Source organism: Lactuca serriola, chromosome 5, assembly GCF_051521515.1.
Source record: "Lactuca serriola cultivar US96UC23 chromosome 5, Lser_US96UC23_V15, whole genome shotgun sequence".
Classification (NCBI taxonomy): domain Eukaryota; kingdom Viridiplantae; phylum Streptophyta; class Magnoliopsida; order Asterales; family Asteraceae; genus Lactuca; species Lactuca serriola.
The window spans coordinates 236,641,439-236,656,183 of NC_136412.1; positions in this window are offsets into that span (position 1 = coordinate 236,641,439).

Below are 14,745 nucleotides of genomic sequence, written 5' to 3' on the forward strand. Positions count from 1 at the left end.
GACAAGCTCAAGATGACATCGACTTTCAGATCTGAGGGTTTTCAAACAGGTTCAACACTAGTGGATATTTGACCGATGGTTGTAGGCATATCTTTTGGGTGTGGTGGTTGTATTGATCAGTGGTGGTGGCAGCGTTGAAGATGGAGCTGAAGATCTTGAAACCCTTTTTGCCGGAAAGTTGAGGATTACTGATAAAAAGATGGCTGGCAGCTCTGACGGCTCACAAAGGGTTGTGTCGATCTTTGGTTTGTTGCACTTGGTCTTGTTTATCTTGTTCTTGAGTAGGCTTGCAGAAAATTCGAAGGTTCATGTTTAAGTTCTTCACAAATGTGGAAAAATCTGAGTGTGTTTTTTTATTGATCTGGAAAATCAATGAGAGAGAGAGAGAGTGGGCCCACTTTTATATTTAATAATAATAATATTAAAAAGTGAAAGAAAAATGAAAAATAAATTCATTTGGGGTATAATAGTCTTTTTAGTTTGGACAGGGACCAAAATTGCAAGCAAAGTAGCTCAAAAGGACCACCAACCCAAAAAAGTCGGGGTTTAGATTAAAACCTAAAAAAATGCATACCATAGGTACCATTTTTGCAATTTTGTCTTATTTCTATACATTTGTTCATCAAAAGTAGTTGGAAACTTTTCAAATCTGTAAAATTAATAAAAGACAAAACTTCAAAAATGGTCCCTATGGTTTTCGAAAATCTGAAGTTTAGTCCCTAATCTTTAAAAACCTCACAGATGGTCCCTGTGGTTTCAAAACTTTTAACAAATGGTCATTTTCGCTAACTCCGTTAACTTTTGGCCGTTAAGTGAAGGGCATTTCGTTCATTTCACTACTACAGGGACCATTTATGAAGTTTTGCTATATATATATATATATATATATATATATATATATATAATATAATATAAATAGGGGCCCACCTCTCTCTCTCTCACACACACATTTTCACACTCACATTTGTCTCTCGTTTTCACCATGTTGTCTTCCAGCCCTTATGAGAGGAGTAGAAAACCCAATTCAACAACACCATAAATCTCAGTGAACTGAATCGAAATCTAACACCCCGTTCCCGAGTTCAACTTAACGAGAGAAAGGAAAGGAAATGGGTGGAAATGAGAAGAAAATTAAAGAAATTGGTGTTCCCGAGTTTCATTAAAGGAGGGACGTGGAAGGAAGTGGAGGGAAATGAGAGGATGATTTTCCCTCCTAACTTTCCTTCCGATTTGGGAGGATTTGGAAAGAAAGAACAAAATGATTCATTTTCCTTCCACTTCTCTCCAACTCGGGAACACAAAAGAAATTTTTTTTTTCCTTTCCTTTCTTTTCTTTTCTCTAGTGACTTTTTTTTCTTTTCTCTTATTTTCTTTTTGCCAAACTCGGGAACCAGGAGTAAGTGTTCCACCGGTTGATGAAGCTGTAATAAACTTGATGGAGTCTCCAACTTACTACCAACCACCGCCGCCGCTACATCACTTCGACCCATCTCGCCCCACCTTATGCTTTCCTCTCGGCACCACCTTACTACTCATCGTGATGATTTTCAACATCAGTAGTTAATCGAATAATAGATCCTTATTCTATGAAAGTTGATTAATTTGATTTGAAATGTTTTTAGGAAAAGACGCAAAGTGAGAATCAGAGTTTGTCGGTGGTGATGCCTGGCGATCAGGTTGCTCGATTCATCGCATTGTCGTGTCCGTGTGAAAGTCGATTGCTTTTTGGATATCATACTTCTCGTCTTTGTTTGGTTTTCGTTTTTCCCAATCTTGCTGACGAATTGAAAACCTTCGTTCTATATTCAATGCAATTTCATCGACTCAAACTTGGTTTTTAAGCAAAAGTACCTTCTTTCAGCACAAAAATCAACCAAATAATTTAGTTTGGTCGAGTCCGATTATCATTGATCATTCTATATAATCCTTAATTTGGGCTTAATTTGAATCAAAACAGTTTCATCGCTTCTGGGTCTCACAGTGGACCATCTGATGTTTCACGAAACATCAAGTTTTGGGATATAAGATTCGGGAATCTTGTTTCAGAAATAAAAGAGAAAGTCCATTGCTTTTCGAATATCATAGTTTCTGATACCCTTCAGCTAGTTCAAGATCGGAACAAATTCCGGAGAGGTTTCATACATTGATTTTAGGAACATTTTGTTTGTCTCGGTTATTCAAGAAAAGTGATGAATGTGCAGAAAGAAGAGTATGGTTGTAAGATTGAAAGTCATGGGAATCAAGGGTTTTTTTTTTTGCACTAAAGAATGTGAATCGGAGTTGTGGTCTGAGGTTTTTATGGGTTCTTTGATAACCGGTAAAAATGGGAAAAAAGAGAGGGTCTTTAAGAAGAACATGTTGGGTAGGTCGAAGGGTTTAGGACAAAATAGGATCACAAATCCAGGGTTTGGTGGAAACAAAATGTTCGTTACTAGCAAAGATCACCAATTTGTCAAGGTCTAACAAAGCTCTCTGAGAGAGAGAGAGAGAGAGAGAGAGAGAGAGAAGGGTGGATGGGTGGGCCCCTTTTATATTAAATAGACAAAATTGCAAAAATGGTCCCTGTGGTATGCCTTTTTTGGGGGTTTTAGTCCAAACCTTGACTTTTTGTGCTTCGTAGTCGTTTTGACCATGTTTGCTTGTGATTTTGGTCCCTCGGAAAAACTGAAAAGACTAAAATGCCCTTTCTAATATATTTTTTATATTTTTCTATTTAATTTAAAGAAAAAAGAAAATAAATAACTAATTTGGGCCCACATCTCTCTCTCTCTCTCTCTCTCTCACCAAGAACACATACATACAAACATAAAAAAAAACATTTCATAACTCCTAAACCATTTCTAGAACTAGAAAAAAATCAAAATTGAATATGAAACACCAAAATAAATCTGGAACATTAAAAAAAACCCAAAAAATGAATACGAACCCGTTTGTTCTTTAAAATTGATTTGGGAACTAAAAATGTAACGCCCGCAGATCCGGGCTAGTCAATTTAGAGGCAATAGGGGTCGAAAACGACTTTTTGACAAAAAGATTACTTAGAATAAATAATCTTAACCAAGTTGTAGAAGATGTCACAGGGTTTCCGTACATATAAAGAACGCCGAAATCCGAGTTATAACGAAGAAGTTATGACCCGTCGAAGTTTCGCGTCGGAACCGGCACGGCGCCGGGAAGCGTAAATAGTAAATTTATGATAGAGCGAGATTTAGATTTAGCGCTCTAAACGAAAGTCGTAGAATATGTTAAACTAAGAACTTCGATAAAAAGAACGCCCAAATCTGACTTCGTATGAAGAAGTTACGATTTTTCGAAGTTTCGGATTAGCAGTGTACAGTCCGAAATTCGAATATTAGATCAAGCGATTTTTAGCTGACACAACCTAAACGAGAATTGAAGATCTCATTATTAGTAGCGTAACAATAAAAAGACAGACGAAAATGGACATCGGGTGAAGAAGTTATGAGATTATAACGGACCAATCCTGTCCCGGCCTGTTAAAAATATAACTTTAAAAATAAATTCAAAATTAGCCGAATGAGTCTAAACGAAAGTTGTAGAGTGCGTCTCCACCTACGCATGGATATAAAGAACGTCAAAAACGGAGTTCGTATGAACGAGTTACAAATTATAATAGCATATTTACGTATTAAAATAAAGTATAAATCATATATACATACACATATATATACATATGTATATATCATTAGAAAGGTATCGACGATGCGGTCATTATAAGACTAATGTTGAGTTCTTTCGACATTAGTTTAGTACAAATATCTTTAAATCTATTTAAAATAGTATTATAAAGGGGTGTTTAGTTGTTTATATAACTATAAGGTCATTAAGTAATTATGGGGGGTAGTTTTTGTAAATTCAATTACTATAAATAAGAGGCTTGGGCTCTCATATTTCTTGCACCATTCTCTTGATTCAAGAGTCTTTCTCTCCTTATCCCCCGAGCATTTTCGGTCCCTCGTGATTCGACTTCTCTTTCTGTAGTTTTAGTATAGTAAAGTGAGCGCTGAAGCGCTGCACGAATCTTTCTTAGAAAGATTCGGCGACAAAGTTCTGCCCCTACAGAGCCCGACTCCTAGCTAAAATCCCCTTGTGAGTAAGTTATGCTTACCCTATTTTAAATATAGTTTATATTTAAAATTAGTATTGTTATTATAAATTTATAATAAATATTTGAGCTATTATTATGACTTATATAAGTGTCGTTATAATATCTTTTTAACTACTCGCGGTACGGGGAATCTGGTTTAAAGGGCCGCATAGGGTTGTTGGATTTCAGAAGTGCTATATGCCAAAATGGTCCTGCCCTCCGGTGTTTTATGTCTGGCCCCTGTCTGTACATAGTGGTTGGAAAGTATTGTTTAAACGCTTATATAATAATAATAATAAGACTAATAATTAGTCGGTAAATATTAGACTAAAATCTAGTGGTAATAATACTAGGTTTCGTCGAAGGAAATTATTTTAAAGTAAACGAAGCGATGTCCGAGTACCGAGTCACCACCTTCTCAAGTGAGTGCATAGTTACTTTCATCTTACACATAGATATGAAGTATTTTATATAAACTACGTGCTATGTGTGCACATTATCTGAATACTTGCTGTCTATGTTGGTTGAACGTTTTATACATGTTTTAAAGGACTTAAACTGTATACGTATTTTATATATACGAAAATGTTGGGTATGAGATAGGTAGATGAATGATGAGAGATAGAAGATGACGTGAGTATACATTGGCAGCTACAGACTTAGTGCCTATGGGACAAACACCGGTAGCTATGGACTTAGTACCTTTTAGACGTTGGTAGCTATGGATTTAGCACCTGTAGGAATTGGTAGCTATGGACTTAGTACCTGTTGAACATTGGTAGCTATGGACTTAGTACCTATTAGATAAAGACTGGTAGCTATGGATTTAGTACCCGATGAATAGACTATAGCAGCTATGGAATTAGTGCTTTATGAACGAACATTGGCAGCTATGGATTTAGTGCCAGTCCCATAACCCTGGAAGTAAGGGACTTCGGAATAAACGAATGCAGGATAGATGACTCTTAGGTTAAATCCTTAAAGAGTAAAGAAGATAATGGGGATGGGTAATTGGGTTGATTGTTTGATTGAACATAATAATTATATTATTGTGGGTTGAAAACCCTATGTACTCACCAGGTTTCCCAACCTGACCCACTCAGTTTATGTATATCACAGGTGACGAAGTGAAGTGACATTACACTGAGAGATTTAAAAGAGATGTAGATCACTAGTGTAAATCATTGTAAGTTCTGTTTATGCTTATGTTTCGGTATTAACGATGACATCCCAAACATTTTAAAATGAAATAAATACGTTTCTTCGAAAATGTTTTAATAACGTATTTACCATGTTTTTCTGGGAACAAATTCCGCAACCTTTTTATAAAATGAAGTACTCTGATTTTTATAAAGCATAAACAAAATCGGTCTTTTCTGGCCTTGATTTTGGGGATGTCACAGTTGGTATCAGAGCATTAGTTTAAGCGAACTAGGAATATGGATTTATTTCTAGACTTAAACTTAGAATGCTAAGCGATGATTGTGAGGTGTGAGCACTAGCTTATTTTAGGAATTGTGCCTAAAATGCTTTTATGTGCTAAATGCTTTGTGCATGATATGTTGTTAATTGTTCGGATCTATGGTCTGTTGTCGAGCGGATCTGGAAACCTTATGTGTTTAGGATTCTAAACGTACGACTACGGTATTAGAACTAGCATATAAATGTTTCGGAGTGATAAGGATGATTTAAACGTCAAGTAAAGGTCTAAATTCACCTTATTCGGTGTATAGATCGAGATGGTAAGGACCCGTAGCGGAAACGTAAACACAAATGGGAACAGGAACCAACCCCCAGTGGTTCAGCAAATACCTGTTGTAGAAGAAGTTGCGCCTGAGCCAGTCACCATGGCTGGAGTTCAAGCCATGATTCGGGCTATGTTGGCTGAACAAAGGGAAGAAATGAGACGGATGTTGAATAGGGACGAACCTACTATGCCCATTGAGCAACCCGAACTGATTCCCGAGCAATCTGAGGAAGGGAACTACAGCCGCCAAGTGAGTCAAGTTGGGACTCAAGGTGAGCAAAGGGATGGCCCAGAGGGGAGAAACAACAAGGATGGGCGGATGTACAAGAACTTCTTGGGTGCGAAACCACCAAGCCTCTCAGGAAGCCCAAAGCCGGTTGAGGTTATGGATTGGATCTCTGAGATGGAGATGGTGTTTGAGAGCTGCAGCTGTAATGAGAAACATAAGACTGTCTTTGTAGTATGACAGCTGAAAACTGGAGTCTTGAGCTGGTGGAAGCTATTGGCAGATACGATGCCACGAGGAGAAGCCTTAAGGATGTCGTGGGAAGAGTTTTTGGAACAGTTGAAAATGCAGTACTGCTCGGAGGTAGATCTGATAGACCTAAACAACGAGTTTCAGAACCTAAAGAAAGGGAAGATGAGTGTTGATGAGTATGCCACCGCATTTACCGAGAGGATGAAGCTATTTCCCTACTTGGTGCCTACTGAACTCTCCAAGATTGATAGGTTTGCTAACGGACTGCCCACTGACTTTGGTCCAATGGTCAAAATGGCAACTACCTTAAAAGCAGCTATTAGGGCAGCTAAGAACGTAGAGGCCCAGATAAGAGAAAAGGGTCTAGAAAAAGATAAGGCAGGAGAGAAGCGAAAGTTTGAGGGATCTTCGAGGTCGAACAAGGAAAGCAAATTCTCAAAACTTGGAGGAGCAGATGGAGGTGAAACAAGATGGTGTGATAAATACAAGAAGAAGCATGGTGGGAAGTGCAACGAAGAAGTGACTTGTTACAAGTGTGGGAGGACGGGTCACTATTCCAAAGACTGCACACATAATGACAAAGTATGCTACGGATGTGGAGGCAAGGGGCACATGTCCAGAGACTGCCCAAGGAAAAATAAAGCAGCAAGACCAGAAACGCCACCAAGGCCAAGGGTATTTCACATGATCCTCGACGAAGCAGAGAACCATGCGAGGAATCAAGAATGACGACTTCTTACCCGAAGATCGGATTATGCAGTAGCCATAGTTTCGTATGATGTAGCCTAGTAGAGGCATAGTCTAGGGTGAACTTGAACACCTATGTAATCGTTTCAAGAATTAATATAAAACCTTCGTTTTGTTATCTGATGTGTTGAATGATTGTATGATTTGCTGCATGGTGACTTGGGAAACTGCGAGACAATACTTGGGACGAGTATGAGTAGGTGTGAATGGTAGTAGAGGCCTATACTACCGGAAGCACAGGACTCACACTTGGATCAGGGAAAGTCACAAGGTTACCAAGAAGCTAGTAATTGATTTCGTTTTATTCAAGTGTGTTGTTACCATCGTTTCGGTAATGACTAAGAAGATTGTTGATATTCCGACCCTAGTGGTCATATCGAATCGAGTCCGACTACGATGAGTATGTTGTGTGGCTCAGAGGACCAAGTTTGATGTAGTGTCCGACTTAAACCAAACGATTGAAATCAAAGCGATCAATAGAAGTATCACACTCGTTGTTAAAGAAGTTGGTGGCTAGAAATGCCTAATGTTAAAGTGTGATTATATCACATTAGAACATGAAGGAAGGCATAGTCTGTTTTAGAATTTAACTCTAAGAGACCTAAGTCTAAGTGTTGCAACATACGATGATAGGTCATTAGAATATGACACATCGATCTATAGTAGTAATAAAAGAACTTATCTCAAGTCCGTATCCAGCAAGGATCGAGATTGTGACTTGAAGGTCATAATTTGGAGTCTAACCTGAGGTAGAGAGCAGGTGCACGATCGAGTACTCTTACAGTCAATGAGTTTAAGAGATAGAATTGAAGGAATGTAGAAGTTATAATTATTACCTAGGATGAAGAGATGACGTATGGAGTCATTATATGACCCTGTTTCGTTGATGATTCCGGGACGTAATCATCCAAAGGGGGAGATAATTGTAACGCCCGCAGATCCGGGCTAGTCAATTTAGAGGCAATAGGGGTCGAAAACGACTTTTCGACAAAAAGATTATTTAGAATAAATAATCTTAACCAAGTTGTAGAAGATGTCACAGGGTTTCCGTACATATAAAGAATGCCGAAATCCGAGTTATAACGAAGAAGTTATGACCTGTCGAAGTTTCGCGTCGGAACCGGCACGGCACCGGGAAGCGTAAATAGTAAATTTATGATAGAGCGAGATTTAGATTTAGCGCTCTAAAAGAAAGTCGTAGAATATGTTAATGTAACAACGCAAATTTTCAAACAAATTTTTCATTTTTAAAATATAATTATTTCCATTCAAAACAAGGCATAAATAGTTTAAGTACTCTGTCAAATACAAATATTCAAAATCCCAAGATCATAAAAGCATTCTTCAGTGTGTATCGATCACGCCGGCGCCTTCCCACGGTCCTCGCTAGTACCTGAAACACATTCATAACAACTGTAAGCATAAATGCTTAGTGAGTTCCCCAATATACAACTTACGCACATACGCCTTTCCAGGCCCTGACCTTCCGGTCATCAACACCACGCCTTCCGGCCCATAACATATTCGCCTTCCGGCCTATAACATATTGCCTTCCGGCCCACATAACATACATAGCACATATAACAAATATCTTACCACATATAGCATACATATCACATATCGTATCTGACCTTCCAGTCACACAGTCAAACCCTTCCGGGTACAGTATAGTGAGAAGACTCACCTCGTGAATGCTGAAAGCTAGCAAATCCTGAAATCACTCGTGCACAATCCGACGAGCTACAACCTCCCTATAACATCACATATCTCATTAACACATATATCTTCTAAGTGTGACTATCCCTAAGAAGTCAGACTTAGGTCCACTCTGGTCAACGGTCAACGGTCAATTCGACCGGACTCGGCGAGTGCCATGGCGACTCGGCGAGTCTAGACGTCCTCCAACTCTCTGAGATTCCCTATCTACTCGTCGAGTATCCTCCTCGACCCGACGAGTTACTCCTAGAAGAATCGCGGGGCCACCCCGACTCCACTCGTCGAGTCTGAAGAACAACTCGGCGAGTCCCAGTAAATCTTCAAGCTACTCGCCGAGTCTGAAGAACAACTCGGCGAGTCCATGCCATGCAGACGAGCAACTGCTTTCCAAATTACGTATGGTCCCGAGATATACCATCATGGGACTTTCTGGACTTCTAAACATCTTATTACTGGGGTATAAACGTTTGGGTAATAACATAATAACCCATCTAATCACTAAATGGGTTTCATAAACCCTAATTTCGCATACACATCAAAATAACAGAATTGGTCCGAGTATTACCTGAAAACGCACTCTCTGTGTCCCCCAAACCTCAGGACTCGATCCTCCTTGATATTCCTTTGACCAAATTCCTCTTCTTCTTGCCTAACAAGTTCCTCCAAGTTCCAATGGCTTTCTCTCCTGCTCTGGACGTCCACAACGATTAGGGTTCTTCTCAATCGACCAAAAGACGGAAAATGACGGCCTAAGAGGCGTTATATACGATCCAAAACCGAACGGTTAGGGTTTCTGCTGAACAGCGTCGACTCGCCGAGTCCATATCTGGACTCGTCGAGTCTAGTCGCGAACCCGCGACCAAGTCTGCGATCCTACTCGGCGAGTCTAGGCTCCAACTCGCCGAGTCCCCTCTTAAATCACCCCCAAAAACATAATTTAATAATACCTGAGATTTCGGGCTGTTACAGTTAAACTAAGAACTTCGATAAAAAGAACGCCCAAATCTGACTTCGTATGAAGAAGTTACGATTTTTCGAAGTTTCGGATTAGCAGTGTACAGTCCGAAATTCGAATATTAGATCAAGCGATTTTTAGCCGACACAACCTAAACGAGAATTGAAGATCTCATTATTAGTAGCGTAACAATAAAAAGACAGACGAAAATGGACATCGGATGAAGAAGTTATGAGATTATAACGGACCAATCCTGTCCCGGCCTGTTAAAAATATAACTTTAAAAATAAATTCAAAATTAGCCGAAGGAGTCTAAACGAAAGTTGTAGAGTGCGTCTCCACCTACGCATGGATATAAAGAACGTCAAAAACGGAGTTCGTATGAACGATTTACAAATTATAATAGCATATTTACGTATTAAAATAAAGTATAAATCATATATACATACACATATATATACATATGTATATATCATTAGAAAGGTATCGACGATGCGGTCATTATAAGACTAATGTTGAGTTCTTTCGACATTAGTTTAGTACAAATATCTTTAAATCTATTTAAAATAGTATTATAAAGGGGTGTTTAGTTGTTTATATAACTATAAGGTCATTAAGTAATTATGGGGGGTAGTTTTTGTAAATTCAATTACTATAAATAAGAGGCTTGGGCTCTCATATTTCTTGCACCATTCTCTTGATTCAAGAGTCTTTCTCTCCTTATCCCCCGAGAATTTCGGTCCCTCGTGATTCGACTTCTCTTTCTGTAGTTTTAGTATAGTAAGGTGAGCGCTGAAGCGCTGCACGAATCTTTCTTAGAAAGATTCGGCGACGAAGTTCTGCCCCTATAGAGCCCGACTCCTAGCTAAAATCCCCTTGTAAGTAAGTTATGCTTACCCTATTTTAAATATAGTTTATATTTAAAATTAGTATTGTTATTATAAATTTATAATAAATATTTGAGCTATTATTATGACTTATATAAGTGTCGTTATAATATCTTTTTAACTACTCGCGGTACGGGGAATCTGGTTTAAAGGGCCGCATAGGGTTGTTGGATTTCAGAAGTGCTATATGCCAAAATGGTCCTGCCCTCCGGTGTTTTATGTCTGGCCCCTGTCTGTACATAGTGGTTGGAAAGTATTGTTTAAACGCTTATATAATAATAATAATAAGACTAATAATTAGTCACGGTAAATATTAGACTAAAATCTAGTGGTAATAATACTAGGTTTCGTCGAAGGAAATTATTTTAAAGTAAACGAAGCGATGTCCGAGTACCGAGTCACCACCTTCTCAAGTGAGTGCATAGTTACTTTCATCTTACACATAGATATGAAGTATTTTATATAAACTACGTGCTATGTGTGCACATTATCTGAATACTTGCTGTCTATGTTGGTTGAACGTTTTATACATGTTTTAAAGGACTTAAACTGTATACGTATTTTATATATACGAAAATGTTGGGTATGAGATAGGTAGATGAATGATGAGAGATAGAAGATGACGTGAATATACATTGGCAGCTACAAACTTAGTGCCTATGGGACAAACACCGGTAGCTATGGACTTAGTACCTTTTAGACGTTGGTAGCTATGGATTTAGCACCTGTAGGAATTGGTAGCTATGGACTTAGTACCTGTTGAACATTGGTAGCTATGGACTTAGTACCTATTAGATAAAGACTGGTAGCTATGGATTTAGTACCCGATGAATAGACTATAGCAGCTATGGAATTAGTGCTTTATGAACGAACATTGGCAGCTATGGATTTAGTGCCAGTCCCATAACCCTGGAAGTAAGGGACTTCGGAATAAACGAATGCAGGATAGATGACTCTTAGGTTAAATCCTTAAAGAGTAAAGAAGATAATGGGGATGGGTAATTGGGTTGATTGTTTGATTGAACATAATAATTATATTATTGTGGGTTGAAAACCCTATGTACTCACCAGGTTTCCCAACCTGACCCACTCAGTTTATGTATATCACAGGTGACGAAGTGAAATGACATTACACTGAGAGATTTAAAAGAGATGTAGATCACTAGTGTAAATCATTTTAAGTTCTGTTTATGCTTATGTTTCGGTATTAACGATGACATCCCAAACATTTTAAAATGAAATAAATACGTTTCTTCGAAAATGTTTTAATAACGTATTTACCATGTTTTTTTTGGAACAAATTCCGCAACCTTTTTATAAAATGAAGTACTCTGATTTTTATAAAGCATAAAGAAAATCGGTCTTTTCTGGCCGTGATTTTGGGGATGTCACAAAAAACCTAGAAAACAAGTATGTAATCGATTTGTATGTGTGGTTTTTGTTTCTAAAAGTTGTTTTATGCGTGTATATTCATCCCCAAGGAAGAACAATCGATCATGGTTGAATATATTCTTTCAGAGCCTCCAAGGAAGAACAATTACTCACTGGAAATCTAATGAAATTGAAATCGATTACAGATCAAGCAACCATTCCACTTCGAGTTCCTAGCACCACCATTTTCATAGAGTGGCTCTCATCCCCTCGTCTTCTCTGGCGAGACTGCCTGCTTTTGCCGGAATCTGGAAAAAAAAATCGTTTAATTTAATTGTTTAAAAAACAAACAAGAAGGAATTCTTGAAAAATATATAGAAATGGAAGCTATAACCTACAAGAAAACTTATTCTTGAACCAGATGTTGAAATGGTTGAGCGAAACCTCAAAAAATGAAGATCAAAATCGAATCTTACGATGAGAAGCGGAGGCTCATGTTTGTTGGACCAGATTCAAGAACTTATAAATAATTTATGGTGTTGCTTTAGCTTCGTCGATCTGATGGTGATTCTTGATGATGGCTCTCAGATTGTTGTAATGGAGATGAAGGTCTTGACATTGTACATCGACGAGAAATCGAGAGATGATAAAATCAACATTTAGGGAAGAAGGAGATAACACACCTGCAACACCAGATCTTGAAATGAGAGATGATGAAATCGATTCCATGAAATCGACATGTGGGGTGGGGATTGTACATCAACGAAAAATCAAATGGGTTTAGGTTGTGCTGGTGTTTGCTGCATCTTCATATTGTAGAGAGAGAGAGAGAGAGAGAGAGAGAGAGAGAGAGGTGAGCCAAGTTTTATATTTAATAATAATAATAACTTTAAAAAGTAAAAGAAAAATGAAAACTAAATTCATTAAGGGTATAATAGCCATTTTAGATTGGAGAGGGAACAAAACTACATGTAAACTAACTCAAAAGGACCACAAATAAAAAAAAAAAGTCGAATTTGGACTAAAACCCCAAAAAAATGCATACCACAGGGACTATTTTTGCAATTTTGTCTATTATATATATATATATATATATATATATATATATATATATATATATATATATATATATAGGTTTATTTGAGACCATTCTAATTTTGTGAGACCGTGAGACCAAATCTAAAAATAATTTTAAAATGCAAAATAAATGGAAAAATCCAAAAATTCTTTTTTTAAATATTATTTTCGAAACTTGAATTAACTAAAAAATAAAAATAAAAAAAAACAAAAAATAAAATAAAAAAAAAATCCGTTTTTTTTTTTTTGAAAAATACGTGAAATATTCTAATAGAATATTACACTAACATATTCTAAAAAATAATTTTAAAATGCAGAATAAATGGAAAAATCTAAAAATTCTTTTTTAAATATTATTTTCGAAACTTGAATTAACTAAAAAAAATAAAAATAAATAAAAATAAATTCCTTTTTTTTTTTGACATATACGTGAAATATTCTAATAGAAAATTACACTGACATATTCTAAAAAATAATTTTAAAATGCAGAATAAATGGAAAAATCTAAAAATTCTTTTTTTAAATATTATTTTCGGATCTTGAATTAACTAAAAAAAATAAAAAATAAAAATAAAAATAAAAATAAATTCCATTTTTTTTGAAAAATACGTGAAATATTCTAATAGAATATTACACTGTATATATTCTAAAAAATAATTTTAAAATGCAAAATAAATGGAAAAATCCAAAAATTCTTTTTTTTTTAAATATTATTTTCGGAACTTGAATTAACTAAAAAAATAAAAAATAAATAAAAAATAATAAAAAAATACGTCTCACGGTCTCACAAAATATAGGTGGTCTCAAATGAACCTAACCATATATATATATATATATATATATATATATATATATATATATATATATATATATATATATATATATATATATATTAAATAAGGCAAAACTTCATAAATGGTCCTTGTAGTGAAATGACCGAAATGCCTTTCACTTAACGGCCAAAAACTAATGGAGTTAGCGAAAATGACCATTTGTTAAAAGTTGTGAAACCACATGGACCATCTGTGAGGTTTTTAAAGATTAGGGACTAAACTTCAGATTTTCAAAAACCATAGGGACCATTTTTGAAGTTTTGTCTTAATAAAATGACTTATCTAAAATACATCATTAATTGATTTTTTAAAATGGTAATTTTGTTAATTTATAACATATAGAAGTGGTTTTTGTTAAGAGGGGGTTTGACTAAGCTTAGAAATGTAGATGTTTAACTTATTACTTATTCTACACCTTATAAATTAATATAAGTGCTTGGATATATAATATTTTAAAAACAACTTATAGCGGTGTGAAACCGGTGATAAATCATTTTTAATAAGTTACTACCCTCTAACTTGTTAAATCTCCTTATGATTTATAGTTGTCCTAAATCTCTAGAAAACTTTTTTTTGGTCATTTTACAAAACACTAAAAATGTTTTATCAACCTATAGCGTTTTGATATGATATAAGCTAATCAAACATTATTATTATTTTTTTTAACAAAAAAAACTCTGTTTTGATACCGTTAAAAGCTAATAATGAAACATCCTTTAAATATGACTAAAAAATTTCATTTTTGATTTAAGTAAAAATAGTATTCCAAAACATTGTTCATACAACCCAATAAAATAAGTATGTCAACATTATAAAAATCAGAGTG